This window comes from Tamandua tetradactyla, chromosome 21 (assembly GCF_023851605.1).
Source record: "Tamandua tetradactyla isolate mTamTet1 chromosome 21, mTamTet1.pri, whole genome shotgun sequence".
Classification (NCBI taxonomy): Eukaryota; Metazoa; Chordata; class Mammalia; order Pilosa; family Myrmecophagidae; genus Tamandua; species Tamandua tetradactyla.
Genome location: NC_135347.1, coordinates 33,586,088 through 33,602,617, shown reverse-complemented (window position 1 = coordinate 33,602,617; position 16,530 = coordinate 33,586,088). Strand labels below are relative to the sequence as shown.

General features: G+C 36.0%; 1 long non-coding RNA gene across 1 annotated transcript in view; it reads left to right on the top strand.

Moving 5' to 3' along the window:
• LOC143665553 (uncharacterized) overlaps window positions 1–16,530 on the top strand; it is a 110,632-nt gene that overhangs the window by 70,216 nt on the left and 23,886 nt on the right. Inside the window, exons 4-5 of the long non-coding RNA XR_013167051.1 lie at window positions 13,872–13,982; window positions 15,678–15,744. This is a non-coding gene — a long non-coding RNA (uncharacterized LOC143665553). The remainder of the gene's footprint in view (window positions 1–13,871; window positions 13,983–15,677; window positions 15,745–16,530) is intronic.

Sequence of the window (16,530 nt, the reverse complement as noted above, 5' to 3'; positions counted from 1 at the left end):
GAGACCATGATTAATTCTTAAATTTTTAATCAGCCAATGAAGAAAATTGTTCCAGTCACTTCCCAGCTGCTTGAGCTAAGAAACCAAACACAGAATCTCTGGTAAATGTACTTGTATTAAGAAATTCAACCCATCCAATGTTTTTTAAAATTAACTTTATTGAATTATAATTTATAAACAATAAAATTAATTCATTGGAAATCTACAAATTGATTACTTTTGACAAATGAATGCATCTGTGTAACCACCGCATCAGTCAAGAAATTTCTCCTGTGCCCCAATTTCCTGCCTCAAGCAATCACTGATTTGACTTCTATTACCATAGACTAGCTTTGCCTGTTCTAGAATTTCATTTAAATGTTTTGGTTTTTTTTTTTTTTTTTTTTTTTTTTATGGGCAGACACTGGGAACCAAATCTGGGTCTCCAGCATGGCCGGTGAGAACTCTCCCACTGAGCCACCTTGGATCACCCTATGTACTGCTTTTTTGTTTGGTTTCTTCTGTTCAGCATAATATTGTGTTTTTCAGTAGTTTGTTCCTTTTTATTGACGAATGCTGTTAAAATGTATGAATATACCACAGTTTGTGTCTCAACTCACTAGTTTATGGACATTTGGCTTATTTTTCAGCTTTTGGGTATAAATACTGCTGTCTGTAACATTCATGTTTCCATGGACATACATTTTCGTTTCTCTTGGCTAAATACTAGAAGTGGAATTGATGGATTATATGGTCAGTACATGTTTAAATGTATAAGAAGCAGAAACACTCTAATAGTATATTCTGTTCCCATTAGTCTAAGACATTTAGAATCTATTTTTGAACACATTCCTCCAATTTCTGCCAAAATATATTTGAAAATTGTTGTAGTCATTTTGTAATCTATTCAGTCTTCTTCTGGATGAGACTATGCTTTTGTTTCCCTGAAGTTTTCTAGGATCTGATTCTAATTATAGGTATAGAAATAATAAGGGGTCGTTGGGGATGGTTGAGAATGGACATCTCCTTTTACAAGGAAATTCCTCAGATGGGGTTATTGGAGGGTGCTTAACGAGGAAAAACTGATCTCCTTAGATTCAGGAGGATGTGCTGCTGGCCCTGGTAAGGGAGGATGATGGAGACACCAGGTCCTTGAGCCCACCCCATCCCTCGAAGATGTATCCTCATAAAGCCCTTCTCTAGGCAGTTATCCCTGGAGCTCTGAGAGGAAATCCTATTGCATAGCTTGAGTTAAATGTTTCTCTCAGGTTTCCATTTTATTCATTCATTTAAATATTAGGCAAAAAAGGCAATGATGTGTATGGCAGGTGCCATTCTAGGCACTGTGGACAAAGATGTGAATAGAATAGATAGGTGTCTGGCCTTAAAAAATGTACAGTCTTGCATGGAAGTATTTATAACATACATGAACACTGAGAAAAAGTGTGGAGCTCAAGTTGGCAGAGAATCTTATGTGTTATGTTCCTCAAATCAAATACCTTTTGGGAGATGTAAAATTGGGAATGGATGAGATCATCTAGCCCAGGAAGAAAAACAGGCAGAATGGATGCCTAAGGGCTGATCCTGTGAGTTGATCAATGCTACTGCAAAGGATTGCTTTAAGAAGAGATACCTGTCTGTGCATTCTGCCACCTCTAATCTCAATGTTGACTTGTTCACTTACTTCCTTGAAGAATGGCCTTCTTATGACCCTTAAATGTTGAAGTCATCCTGGATTTTAATTCTGGAACTTCTTCTTTCTTTACTTTGCATGCATCTGTCTATGACTTAATAGGCACAGAAACATGAAGCATGTTGTTGAAATGGATTTTTTCTTGTTCCAGCTTTTCCTGAGTTTCTGGATGTGAAGAACAAAAGAGAAGTTACCAAATTCCTAAGCAATATCAAATTGAAGTACTAGACCACCTAGTCAGGATATGCTAAAAGATATAAAATGGGATTTTCCTTTAGTGCTCATTAGTGAGATTTGAGGTGTTGGTAGAGAATTTTTCTGGAGACTGCTGAAGGGGTACTTGGACTTTCCCATCCCATTATGGTGCTAGAGGTGGTGCTTCTTCTCTTTTTATCTCAAACCAAGTGAAGTGTTTTGTCATGTGTCCAATAGGATGGAATGTTGGGATGCAAAACTTTCTTAAGTGATTTAAAATGAAAAGGAGGAAGGTATTACAAATGCAGGAGGTTGATATGTCTGGGAGTGAGTGAGTGAAGTGTTTTGGTTGCATCATAGAAGGCTTTTTGTTTATAGGTCACTTCAGAGGCTAAAATAACTTGAACTTTTTTTTTGAGTACAGGCTTTTCGTTGGTGGCATGTGAAATGATTGATGTGATTCATTAGATTGTCATACAGTTGACAGGCTATGTTATGCTATGCCATTGTCAATAACTTATTGTTTACAGATGTTTTGCTCTGTGGTTTTTATTAAATATGTAGAATAATAAGGAAAATGGAATGATTGCTTTTTGTGCTTTCCTATTTGAAATGCATTTCCTTTGGATGTTTAGCACTCTAAATGGAGCTATTAACATTTACTACCTAAAAAGTTTCTAAGCAATTAAGATTTTAAAAAATGCATAGTTATTTAGAATTCAGCCTGTGTTCTCCTTACCTCTAAGAATCTATGAACATTTTTTGAGCTACCAAACTGTGAAAGAATGGTAAGTGAGGTTTCTTTTCTTTTGTGATTGATCTTGAAAATAACGATGTTTCACAGCAGGTATTTTAGGTTGATACTTATGGAATCACAGTCACTGGTGAACTCATAGTGATTACAATGAAGATAATTTTCATTATTTAAAAATTAAATTTAGTGATCAGAAAAACATTGGAGGTCAAGATTTGTCTTGGAATGCTATTGTTAGAAAAATTAGTTTTCATAATTTAAAAATCAAGTGATTTCACACAGTAGTGTAGATTTTTCACTTTTCTTAAAGAACAGCCAGCAAAACACTGTATCTGCTTTATCATATGGAAAGATGGCTGGAGTTGTTTCTTTCACTTGGAGCTTGCTTTCTACAGATTGCTGCAGTCTTCCCATATCCTAACCCCTATTTTATTGTCTACCTGGAACCTGTAGGCATTTGAGATTTTATCCTCTAGAACAGTTAGCTTCTGAAAGCCTCTAATAGAGGTAGAGGCTTTCAGGTATTTCTTTTTAATTATTTCCCCACCCCACCCCCCTCAGCGATTTGTATAGTTGTTTGCTCCTAAAATAGAAAGTTCATTTAGACTTTAATTGAAAGTTGAATGCCATTTTTTTATATTGCAATTTATTTATGGATTTAAAATATTCAGTTCTGAAAAATAATATATGAGACTCAAGAGATGGCTAACAATTATTTTAAATGTAAAGAATGCAAAGACGTATGTTTTAGTTACTGCAAAATGAATGCAAAGAAAAATGGTTAGAACTGTGAAGAATATATATTCATGGTACACATTGTTTCCAATGGTACTTCTCTCAGGATTGTTACTTAGAATTCTAGGCATTTGCAGGAAAAATAATCGGATGAACTTGATTCTTATCCCAAATATTTGTATATATAATCAAGCATTATGAATGTATATTGGATTTATAATGTGATAACTGGATTGAATAGTGTTAGCATGTGTTATATGCCTAGTAATTATTTCAAATACTTAAATCTAAAGTTGGAAAGATTGATTTTTATAATCTTCCTGAAAATGCAGATGGTTTTCTATTCATACTCAAGCCTCAATTAATTTTCTACTGGCTTAAAAAAAATGTCATTTTGTTCTTTTAGTATGTATGATCCTTAAAGTACTCCTTTCCTTTCTGGAAGCAAAGATGATTTGTTTAAGCTTTATATCTATGCCTGTTTTAAACAACTGCAGTGTATCACCCAATTATTTTTAAGAAGATATAATTTCTCTGAGAGGAAATCATATCTCTCTAAATCATACAAATTGCTTCATTGAATATTGTTGTCAAACCTGGAGCACAGAATAAAGTTTACTTTCTTTGTCTCAGAACACAATACAGGAATGTGTCCTTCGGACAGGTGAATGGAAAAGAGATGATAAAACAACATGATTTGTTTCCCAGTGCCTGCCCATGAAAAACTAAAACAAAAACATGAAGGCCTGAAGTTCCTTACTAAGCTAATAGCAAACTCAAAGGGGCAAACAAAATCAGATAAGCCTATTGTTTGGCCAAACCTTCACCTATAGAAAACTCTTACCTCATCTCTTACCCCTTTTCTTTTGGATTAAAGTCTGAAAACAGCTCATTTTCCATGTACTTGGCGATTTGACGGCTGTGTTCAGCCAATACATAAGAAGTGCTCAAATGTCTAATACCCTCTGAAGGAACTGCAAAGTGAGTAACTGGGTGTTATGCAGAATACCGTGACATAGTTAGATAGGGACGTCTAATGTTTGCCTTAGACGTTCTCTGCTTCCTTGTCTCCCTTCTTCATGTCCATTTCCCTCTTCCACTTCCAGACACACTTTCATTCTGACTCTCAGGGATTCTTTTCCTCCTGCTTTTATACACACTCTTGTTGGTTCTGGAGGTGGGCTCTGCGGTGGCTGTCACTGACTTCGAGAGGACTTTTGGTGCTGTAATGGACAGCTATAGAAATGTCATTGAGAAAGGTGGAACCAAAGATACCTCAGTGAATTCTTTGACTATGTATATAGATTCAGAATATCACTGTGATAAGAAAAGTAATAATAATCCAGCACAAAACAAAACTGGAGAATTTCAAAAGGTTTTATCCCCTCACTTTTTAATTTGCACTCTATACCATTATTATTTCACTTTTTAAATCTTTATATATATATATGTTTACATATATATACTTTCATGTCCTGGACATGAAGCTATGCACAGGAGCTATGTCTTCAGAGGTAGTATAGTACAGTAGTTCAGAGAAGATTCCAGAGTCAGACTACTTGAGTTTGAATTCTTATCTACCACTAACTAGCTAGGTAAATTTGGGCAAGAAACTTAATCACTCTGTGTCTCAACCTCAGAGGGAATTATACGGATTAGTATGTATAATATGCTCTAATAGTTTTCTGCTACCAAAGCAAATATCATGCAGTGGGTTGGCTTAAACAATGAGAATTTGTTGGCTCATGGTTTTGAGACTAGGAAATGTCCAAAATCAAACATCATCAAGGCAATGCTTTCTTCCTGAAGACTGGTGTTCTGGTGCTGGCTGCCGGCAATCCTGGGTCCTTGGCTCCTCTGTCACATAGCAATATGCATGGCAGCCTCCCCCTCCTCTTCTGGGTTCCACTGACCTTCAGTTTCTTGCTTCCTGTGGCTTTCTCCCTGTCTGAATTTCTTTCTGCTTATAAAAGACTCTTGTAATAGGAATAAGACCTAACCTGATTAAGTCGGACTACATCTTAACTGAAATAACCTCATCAAAATGTCCTCCTTACAAGGCCCACAGGAATGGATTAAGTTTAAGAATATGCTTTTCTGGGGGTGCAGAGCTCCAAACCATCATGTGTTCTTATAGTTGCTCCCATCTACCAGTAAATGTGAATTTATTGTCAATTCACATAACTGATCTTTGTGACCTCTGAGCCCAGCATTGTGCCTAGCACAGAATAGGTAGTTAAATAAGCTTAAAGAAATAAATTGAAGATTGAACCCAAGTTGCCTATAGGTAAAGCAAGAACTGTACCATAAAGTGTTTCTAAAAGTGAGAGAATGCTATTTCCTTTGTTTCCTTTTCTGGATCTCCTGTCTCTCACTTGCCTTACATATAGGTACATTCTGAAGTCCAGGGCTTGGCATCTCTCAACCTTTCATTGTATGGCTTCTTGCCTAGAAATATCATCTTTCCCATTATGTCAACTGTTATCTATGAAACAATCATGCTGAAATTAGAGTTCATTGCACTTGATTGAAGTATCTTTCCTGAATACCAGTTTCAAAACTTAAAACAAATGGAAGGAAAAGGGGACTAGTTGATTTCCAATTCTAAAAATTCTACTTTTTTTTAAATGTCTTGTTATCCAACCCTATATTTTTAATAGCCTATTGGATATTTTATACCTTGTGTTTAAACCGAATCCATTATTTTCTCATTCAAATGGAATTCTTTGGTGTTTCCTTCTGCTGTTGCATTAATCCTATCCATATTATCCTGAATTGAGTGCTTGACATGGCCTCCAAACTTTGACACCACCCATTTCTCTGCCCTGCAGCCCATCCTCCACATTAGGCATTTCCAGAATTCCACTGCCAGAATTAGCCTTGAAACAAAGTGATCATGTTACTCTGAAGTCTTTAATCAGTCCCCAATGCTGAAAAAATATAATTAAACTTTTCAATTTGGAATTTCAACTCTTCTCATCTCATCCTATCCTTATGTATTATACCATCATTGACTCATTTACTTATTCAATCAGAGAATATATACTCATCATCTAAAATTTATCATCAGTTGTGATGAAGATTAAAAATAAATGAATGAGAGACATAGTTCTGGTCCTTAAAAAGCACATACTCCAGAAGAGTCCAGCAACCCAACAGGTGTAATACTGAGATGAGGGCTGTACAAGAAGTGAGCTGAGAGTTCATTGAATTCATCTGAAGGGAGCCACAGAACCAGACATTAACTGAAGGACATGTAGATTACACAAGCAGTAGCTAATTTGGATGTAAACATTCTAGATACGTGTCATAAATGATACACAAAAGGGTGCCAAGAAGCAGTGACTACTTGCATAGGGACATACATATATTCAGGGAGTGATTTTTGCCAGTGAAGTGTAAAAAAGAGTAGACATTTTGGTCTAATATGGGGTTTTGAAAGACAGGTGGAAAAGAAAACTGAGTGTGAAGTTCTGGAAAGTGGATGATTGAAGTGATGACTTGATGTCTGGGCTGGTGAAGATAGAAGTGAAACAGAAGGAAAGGGCACTATGAACTGGAGAAAAGGATATGTGGTCAAAGGATTTGAGATGTCCTTATGTTAGTATGTTCTTGTCCTTGGGTCTCTCTATTTCCCATGTTCCAGCCAAATATTTCCCAAATGTCATGATTGCTATTTCTGAGGAAAGGTGTTCCTTCTCCTTGGAAGGTTATTTCCTCCTACGGTCTCTATTAAAATCAAGTCCTACGTAGACTGAAAGGAAAATACACCTCCTCCGAGAAACCTCTGGTTTTCAAGGTAGTTTGTCACTTTATCCATGTTCTCCTAGTGCCTTATTTTTTATTACTTTTATTCAATCCTGACTTTATTAGGCTTATCGACTCAAGTAGTTACTTCTCCCATTAGACCATGAGCTCCTGGTGGGCAGGACCCAGGCTCATTGGTCTTTGTATCTGTCATAATTTATAGTGGTATTTAGTACAAAGTGGTCAGTTTATGAGCGACTGCTATGTGACAGATTATGGCCTCTACTTCACTGGGTATATATTTTAGTGGAGGAGAGAGATGATGGATATATGAACAAATAAAGAAAGAAGACAATTTTAGTGTATGATAAAAGTTTGCTGGGAAAGAGAGGGGTGAGTAATTTTAATTAGGGTGATCAGGCAAAACATCTCCGAGGAGAATGATCTGAGCTGAGAAGGAGCAGGAGAAGGAACAGCAGGTACAGAGGCCCAAAGAAGAAAAGATCTTGGCATGTTTGGGAGCCCAGCGCAGAATACTGCCCCAGAGATAGAGTGGATGGTTAATAGTAAATGGAGTGCCTATGAGGAAATTAACACTGCATTGAGAATTTGTAAACTTTGGGCACTTCACGACATTATTGGGTTTCAATCTTCCTACCTAAAAAATTAAGCAGCTGGTCATAATGATGTATTTGGACTTTCTAGCATTCAGACCATTTTGGTGTCAAATTCTTCTTTGTTTTGGTAAGTAGAGTAAGCCAGGGATTTCTGAGAAGGGTGTGGACTGGACAGATTAGATTTTTCTTCTTCTCTGCTCATATTTACCTTGACTCCCCTATGTTCTCGCATGCTGGCACTGCTGCGGCCCTCAGAGGACAGTCAGGGACAGGAAGGAAGGTAAGCTGTCGCTTCTTCCTTTGTCTCAAATGAGACTTTTTTTTTTTTTTTTACTCCTTTTGGAGATGGAGAGCCTGACTGCCCCACAAAGGTAGTGTTCTTCAAAACAAATAGAACTACTTCAAGAACTTGGAGGGTGGAGTAGAAAAGGAAGGCACGATCTTAACCTTCTTAGATACCCAGCTATCTGCAAGGGAAAAATGTGAGGTTGTCTATTTAAATTTTAAATCTCCCATTTTGTTCTTCCCTTGGCACATCAGAATGTGAATGCCTTATCAGTAGTCTTACCGCCACATTGACAAAATGCTACCACAGCCTCTAATGGAAAAAGCCTGACACAGATAAATAGCCCTAAGACCGGGAATACAATATTTGTGGTTTTTTTTCTCTCTCAGATGTTTAAAAAATTGGCATCTGAGATGGTGCATTTGTTCAAGAGGATAGATATGAGTGATTTCAATGGTTTATGTATTAGAAGTCAGTGCTGGATATTTTTCATCTTAATATGTTCTTAAATTCAAATTGTGAGGGGCCAGAGAGGCTCAAGTTTTGATTAAAGATTACTATAAAAGTTCAGCCATAGATTAAATTTGGCCTTTTTTTTTCAGAAAGTGGTTTTGTTGCCCAGCCAGTATTTTAGCTGTTATTTATGCTAGAGTTGAATGAATGACAATGTATATTGTGTGAATATGATTTATGGGATGTGAATGCCAACTGACTTCTATTTTCAGAGATAAAGGAAAACATTTTGTATTTGAAGTAAAAATGGCAAAATGGGACTTTTATACTGTTATGATTTATATGACTTGATTTGGTGATATAAAGATATGAAGTGTTTGTTTTAAAATAATTTTGTCATTCTGAGTCTTATACTCTAGGCTACAAATTATGATTGTAATTGTTGATCTTTTATTTTCATTTCTGTATCATTTTTATGCAAACCAATTAACTGTGGGATAACAGCAGTGTATCTTGAATATAACTCATTTTAAGGAAGTATTCTGTGCATGATAATTTCTTTCATTTGTGCACATCTTTTCTGAGAAATGAGGGTATTGAAACATTTTTGTCTATTTTTCAACAAGTAAAATTTTCTGCTACCTAATTAATTTAACTTAGGATAAAGTAAATTTGAATATATTGCACTGTTATTTTTATGGTTAATATTAATTTTTGTAGGAATAGTGGTTTACAAGGAGATTAAAATTTCAATTACTGCTCTCTTAATACCTTGGCTATCCAGCAAAGAAGGTTTGGTTAACTGAATTTTTTTCTTTTTTGATAGTCTAAGTTAAGCAAGGGTGCTGCCTAGATATTACTCTTTTGGAATATGTCTCAATTACTTATTTTTAGAAACAGATGTTATCAATCATAAAAGCTTCCTCATAACCAACCAGTGGTGGGGTCAGTGTACTTTGAGAAAGACTTCACAGATACACAAGAATATCATTGATGATGATAGCCAACAGGAAAAAATTGAAAGGGAAAAAAGTTCCTTCCTTGAATATGGAAAGCCAAAAACATTAGCAGGCAATGGAAAACAGTGTTTAAAAATATTTAAACCAAGCATAATTCTTGAAATCGAAGAGAAGAATGGTAGTTACTTATTAATAATACAGAAGCCTCTGCATTACTCATTAAATAAAATAAAACTTGTTTTCACCCTGAAATAGAAAGCTGGATGGCCTATTATTGAAATAAAATACATGGCTAACATGAATAGCACAGTAAAAACAGAATAATTTTAGTTGACTTGCCTGTCTTTTGATAATTTTTTATCACACTTATTTTCCTTTATGACTCTTTAACATGTGTAATCGTTGACAAAAGTGGCACATCTGAAGTTTCAGAAAAGCAAACAAACAGGGTAGAATTATCCTCTCAGTATTTAGGTTGGTTCAGCAACAGTGATGGCTTTCGGACATCATTTCATTAACATGTTATAGGACTTAAAACCCAACACAGAGTCAAATATGTCATTATCATGCCATGTGTCCATTCTTAATTGGGTTTGATATTGAAGGATGCCCCTATTTATCAAAGAAAAATTTGTTTTAGTTATATGATTTTTCAGGCTGTCATATAAAGAATTTAATGAATTCAGAACTTTGGTTTTATTACACTCCAACATCCTGCCTATTATATCTATTCCATTATTTGTTTCTGATCTATTTGCTTCAACTCTGTAAAATTAGATATGTCTTCTTTTTCACCCTGTTATCTAATAAATAAATAATTCTGAAAAGGTGTTGATTCATTTCCACCTAGTCTTGATAAGTGAATTGAAATATAGGGATTCTAGTAATAGAACTAGTTTTTATTTTCTTTAAAAATCATCTGAAATGAATGTAAAACATTGTTTTAGCAAAACTAATCTTGGTGGAAATTTAATTCATTATACTTTTATTTAGGACTTATTGTATTCAAGGCGTTTGCTACATGCTATGGGGAATGCAAATATAAGTAAACTACACACCATTCCCTTAGAGCATAGAGTGTAGGAGGGTGTGTGTGTGTGTGTGTGTGTGTGTGTGTGCACGTGCTCAGTGTGTATGCACGTACATGGGTACATGTAATCACATGCTTTTAAGGGTTTGGTGCTAAGACAAATTCACAGCTTGTAAGGTAGAATATTCAGGAGACCCATAGAAAAGGTAAAGACAAAGTGCCATAGTAGTTAAGAGAACAGGAGGTATCACATTTCATTAGCATGTTATAGAGATGTATCAACAAAGAAAAATTCTGTTTGTATTGTGTCATTCAATATAAGCTGTGAAAAATGGGAAGAATTCAAGCAGAGAAGACTGGCAGATGTGCTAGAGGTCTTCCATTTGCCCTCGAGACCCATTTTCCATCTTCTCTACTCGCCTTTGTGCCGGTGATTTGGCCAGTGGGTGTTGCTGGCAGTGAATGAGAGGGTGATGGAGCGAGGTTGGGGAATTGTGTATTTATTCTCTTTGCTCCCACCCCATGTCCATAGCTCATTTCAGGCCACCCTCTCTCCACACAGCTTTCTTTCTGGTTTCCAGTAACTGCTCCATCACCTTGCACCATTAAGTCTAGAGATGACAATAGTGCCACACTATTGCAACAATACTAATGTTTGTTATTTTTCCTAAATATTGCTCACATCTTTGTAAATAGCCTCTTTTTAAACTCTTGTTAGTCTCCCAAGTTGAGTGTGTCCTTTGTTTCCCTCCAGGACCTAACTGGGTTGTAGGGGACAGGAAAGAGGAGTGTGCATATAATCAGAAACTTTCCTACTTATCTTCTAAGAATAATTGGTTTTATTTTTTCATGTGGATTGCTGGATCATTAAGAAAAAGTCAAAGTACTGAGAAGCAGAAAGTGCTGGTGCTGGATTTTCCAGAATTTTCTTAGGGGCTAATTAAACTTCTGTTCAAGTGACTTGGAAATGAATGATGGGTGTCAGTAAGTTGAAGGGGCCACCTACTCTCTTCTGACTTACTGTCATAATCTTTTTACAGTGGTAAATTGCTCTCACATCATTCAAACATTACCCCTGATTTTTCATAATTCAGTTTTGTACCTTTAAAAAATGCAATCTTTAAAAATTCTTTTCCACCTAAAACTGGTCTTTCCCCTTAAGCCATAAAAAAATACAAAGGCAATATATTTAACAGACAATCTCATCTATGACATACAGAAGGCAATTTCAGCGATTATGTCTTATATTCCCATTCTATAATGTTCTTTGCTAAGATGGCTTGTTTTTCTTGGTTGGATTATGGGTCACCACTGAAAACCAAAATGAAAGGGACCCAGAAACACGATGTTTTAGCAGTAAATCACAAATGGAGAACTTACCTATTTGCTCTTGCCTTGAGAGTCACTTCAGGTTTTCCACTGCATCTTGAACATGGCTGCATAAACAACATTACCTGCTGTCTTTTTCATCCCTGAAATAAAATTACATCACAGATTTTTTCATTTTAGACATAGGGTGACTTTCTCTCAAATTTCATTTTCATCATCTATACAAGAACGAAGATTTGGATGACTCTTTTTAGAACTGCACCCATCCTTGAAGCAGAGATTCTTTCACTGTGTCGGTTACATCTATAAGAAAAAGACTCTAATGCAAAACAAAAGTAAATGCAAAAACTGGGACCCTGCCTTAATCCTTTGTCATCCAATCATGCATTTTCTTGTATTAGAAAAAAATTATTTGCCTTTCTAATGTCTCCAAGTAGAGTAGCCCTCTTGATGGCTGGACTCAGATGTAATGCTTTATATACAACATGAGGCTGACTATATGGTAAAGATTTGGGGATACCAAGGAACTAAGTGGGGTGAATGAGGGGTGAATTGATAAAAAGGAACAATCTAAGGTAGAAGAATGTATAGGATTAGAATGGGAGAAGTTTAACATTCTGCTAAATTGCTGTAGGCAAATAAATTTAAAACTGCGGGAGTCTGCCTGTGAGGATAACATAAACGTATGCAAATTAAGATAAACTCACAGGTGCTAGGCCTGAAAGAAACAAAATTATGCTTTTCTAAAGCAAGTAAGGATGGCAATAAAAGATGTGCTTTTCCTCAGGAGGCACTCTGTTCCTATTACCATTAAATGCAGCTGTGTCCAGGTCCTGGTCAGTCCTGAAAAGTAGATGTAACATGATGCCAGTCTCATAGCCAAAGGCTTCCTTAGGTCATTGAAAATCATGTAGATGATTAAATGCTTCATTCCTTTTTGTATACCCTGTATCTGTTGTTCCCCCTGAGCCATGTATTAAATGCATATTTGACCTAAAATATGATCTTATCCTAAAATATCATGTTTTAGAAATAAATACTTAGATCAAAAGAGTAAGGGAACATTGAACAACTGACTTGTTTATTACATATAATGACTTTTTTTCATGGTGTATTTCATTTTTTTTTGCATTTCACTCTTGTGGGTACATCTCTTATCAGTAGGTCCAGCAGATTATGTCTGTTATCCTTGGGTAACAGTGTGTAGTTCTCCTATACTCTGTTTCCAGCCCGGACTCAGTTGGGTCTCTTTTGGTTGCATGTTATGGAACACTGCAAACTTGTTTAAGCAAAAGTATGGAGTAGTTTGCAAGGACACTGGGGTACATGATGAAACAAACATGATAAATGGGCTGTCAAGGCAGCTCCTGGATCTTCAACAAAGGATATCTGTGGATTTTCCTTTGCTGGTCTCATTGACATTAGTGTACTCCCCGGCTCAGTTTCTGTATCTATCCGAGTTCTACAGAGAAAATATGATTAGACCTGCTTGGATCAATAATCCACCTCTGATCCAATTAGCCCTGTCTCAGAGGTCAGGTTACATAGAAGTAACCTGGTTGTAGGGGAAGAAGGAAAGGAGGGAGTGTTCTGGGAGGATATGTGCTGGAGGCAATAAAAGGTACTTACTAAGATACGTGAGTAACTGCAAACCTTCACTTCCTATTCCTTATGTTTGGTTGGTGTATGGGCTTGAAATACAACTGCTAACTACATTACAAAGAGTCGTTAACCATCACTGCCACTTATTCCACAAATAATACTATTTATGCTCATAGCTGAGAGGGAAGATTTATAAATTAATTAAATTCAAAAAATTTAATTAAAAAGAATGCATATATAAATACTTATAGTGGCTCTTAGAGTATATAACCCTTTAGTTTTTATTTCTTTGGAAAGCAATTAAAAAATAACATTCTTAAATCTCAGGTTCAATGTTTTACATAAGTTGATGGTGCTAATTCTATTTTTATTTTGTACTTAACTATTTTTTGACATCTAAGACAAATAAGGGATTGGAGGGTGAATTGATGTTAAGCTGTAAATCTGAACTCCTGACCTGGTATTTAAGCTGCACTTCATCTATGTCTGAAGGTTCATCTCCTGCTGCTGTTCTACTCCAAACTGCACCAGACTAGTCCTTGAGTCCTAGTTCTCTTCGTCTAGTTTCTGTCTGTGTGACCTTGGGCAAGTCACTTCACCTCTGTGAGTCTCCATTTTTTTCATTGGAATTTCTTGGAAATAAATATGCACTCTCTATTTCACAAGTTGTTATGAGGAGAAAAGGAGATGCCTTATGTGGAAGTAGTTTAAATGAAACTTGAAATACTATATGATTTGCATATTCTGTGCCCCTAAATTATAAATAAACTCTTTGACAATAAGCGCTATGCTTTGTGTTTCCTTGCAATCCCATAATTAGCATAGTGTCCAGTCTATGGCAGATGTTCAACATTTGTTGGTATTGATGATGAAAGATAAAAATAAAGACACAGGGATTTTCGCAGTAATTTTTTCCTTCTGATAGACAAGCATTTATCCCATTATTTATTCTTTAGTGCCTCCTATGTGCCAGATGAATGCTAGGCATTGCAGATATAATAATCAGTAAGACATATTTAATGTGCTCAAGGAGTTTACAGTCAAGGAAAGGAGGCAGACTCGTGAACAGAAAACTATAAAGCTTCTGGGAGCACAAGGACAGAGAAGGGTTGCTACCTGACCTGGCCTTGGATATGTTGTTCATGTAAATGGTCAAATTTTCAGTAATAATTGTTTCCCAATTAAAATTTGAATGTAAACAAACTCATTAAGGGCAATATTGAATATTAAATATATGTCTCTTTGAATTTAGTATATAGCAGGTTTATGGCTTGACAATAATGACTTCTAATAGCACTTTGATTTGAATTCACAGCATTTAACCCAGTTGGCAATTATGTATTTATTTGCACATGATTTTGTTTCCTGTCCTTTTCCCCTGCTATTCTGCAAGCTCCAAGAGCTCAAGTTAATCTTGTTCCCTGCAGTATGTCCCAGTCCTGCCACAGTACACATGTAAAGGTTGCTGAATATTTGACTAAATGATTTGTGAACAGTTGGAAGAGATTTGCAGGTTAAACATTTTTATATGGAATGTTGCTGAACCTATATAACCTTTTCAATTTTAATAATATTGCCTGTATGAGTTTGTATAGCTGGACTTACCAAAAATTACTTCATCTCTCTTGGAACTCTCATTCATATTTACAATTTCAAATATGACGTTTCTCTCAAGATCTGGATCAATACTTTTGGCTAATGCTTGAATCTCTGTCACCTAAATTCAAAATATCTAAAAAAATCGCTTGTTATTTTTTCTCCAAACTTATTTTAGAAATGACATCACATGTTTCCTTTGCCCCAGACAAAAATTCTGAACGTCTTAAACTTTTCTTTGTGGTTCCTCTCTGTCCATAACTAGATCTAATTAGTCATTAATTTATATTGTTCTGTACTTTATTATATCTTTCGCATCATTTTTCTTTTTCATTCCTGTCTCCGAGGACCATACTTCCTCCATACATACTGCCACACTGATCTCCTTGGCTTCACTTTCCTTTCAAGTGCTGGACATTTTGCCACCACAAGAAATTTCCTGAAACACCACATTCCACATAGTTTCCTACTTGTTCTCTTACTTTTTCAGTGAATATTTTGGGCCTTGACCATTGAACTCTTTATTTCAACTCACTCCCCCAAACAAAGAAAAGGACAACTTTGTCACCGAACTCTCTTCCTAGTATAATCTTCCAAAATTGATCTTGAAATTTTCTAAACTTGTATTTGTTCTGATTTGCTTGCTTCTTTTTAAACTATGATCCCTTGCTCAAATCCTACACTGTACTTTCCTGCCTACAGGATGACATTTGGACAGGCCTTCTACTCAAATCTGCCTGCTGCTTCTGCCCTTGACCTTAAGGACTTGGTGAGTATCCATTACTTTTTTATCATTGTAGAACACAATATATTGTGATAGAACACCTGCTCCAATTGGTGAGGGCAGAGATTTCTAATCTGTGTGCTGGAGAATTCTTAAAGGACAAGGTACTTGTCCCTGTGCCCCGGGTAGCCCACAGTGGTTGGAGTTGTGGAGTCAGTGGTCTCGCCTGTTTACTAACTTGAGCTGTACAAATAACATCATTTTTAAGTGTGCCATACCGTGACAGAGGGTAGAAAGCAATGGGTAGTGAATGCTCTGATGTGCTCATTTAAAATGATTCAACTGTTAATATTTCCTTTTGCTTTTATGGTAGAGGTAAAGTAGGATAGAATTGGTTTAATAAAGGTTGTCATCTTGCTTGCAAATGTGCTGATTTTGTTCCTTTCCCAACTGCCCCCTGGAGGCATGCTTTTTGGCTGTTTTTCTTTTTGGGGACAGTTGCTATCAATAGATCAGCATTTTCTCATTTCCCCAGAGAAACATTTTGCATGACTTCATGCTCAGTGAGAGGATCTTGTGGAAAACATGCCTGTGGCTTTTGCAAGTGAAAAAGTATAAGAAGCTGTTTTATGTATTTTAATATATATAAGATAATATTTTTATAAAAATGATTTCATAATGTGGTGAATTCTAGTACGTCCTTCTGTACACATCTGAGATTATGAAGGAGGTAGCCAAGAAAAAATCATACTCCCTGCATGTTGAATTAATGTTTATTTGTTCATACATTTTTCAACATTCTGTTGATTTGAAGCCATTGGTCTATACACT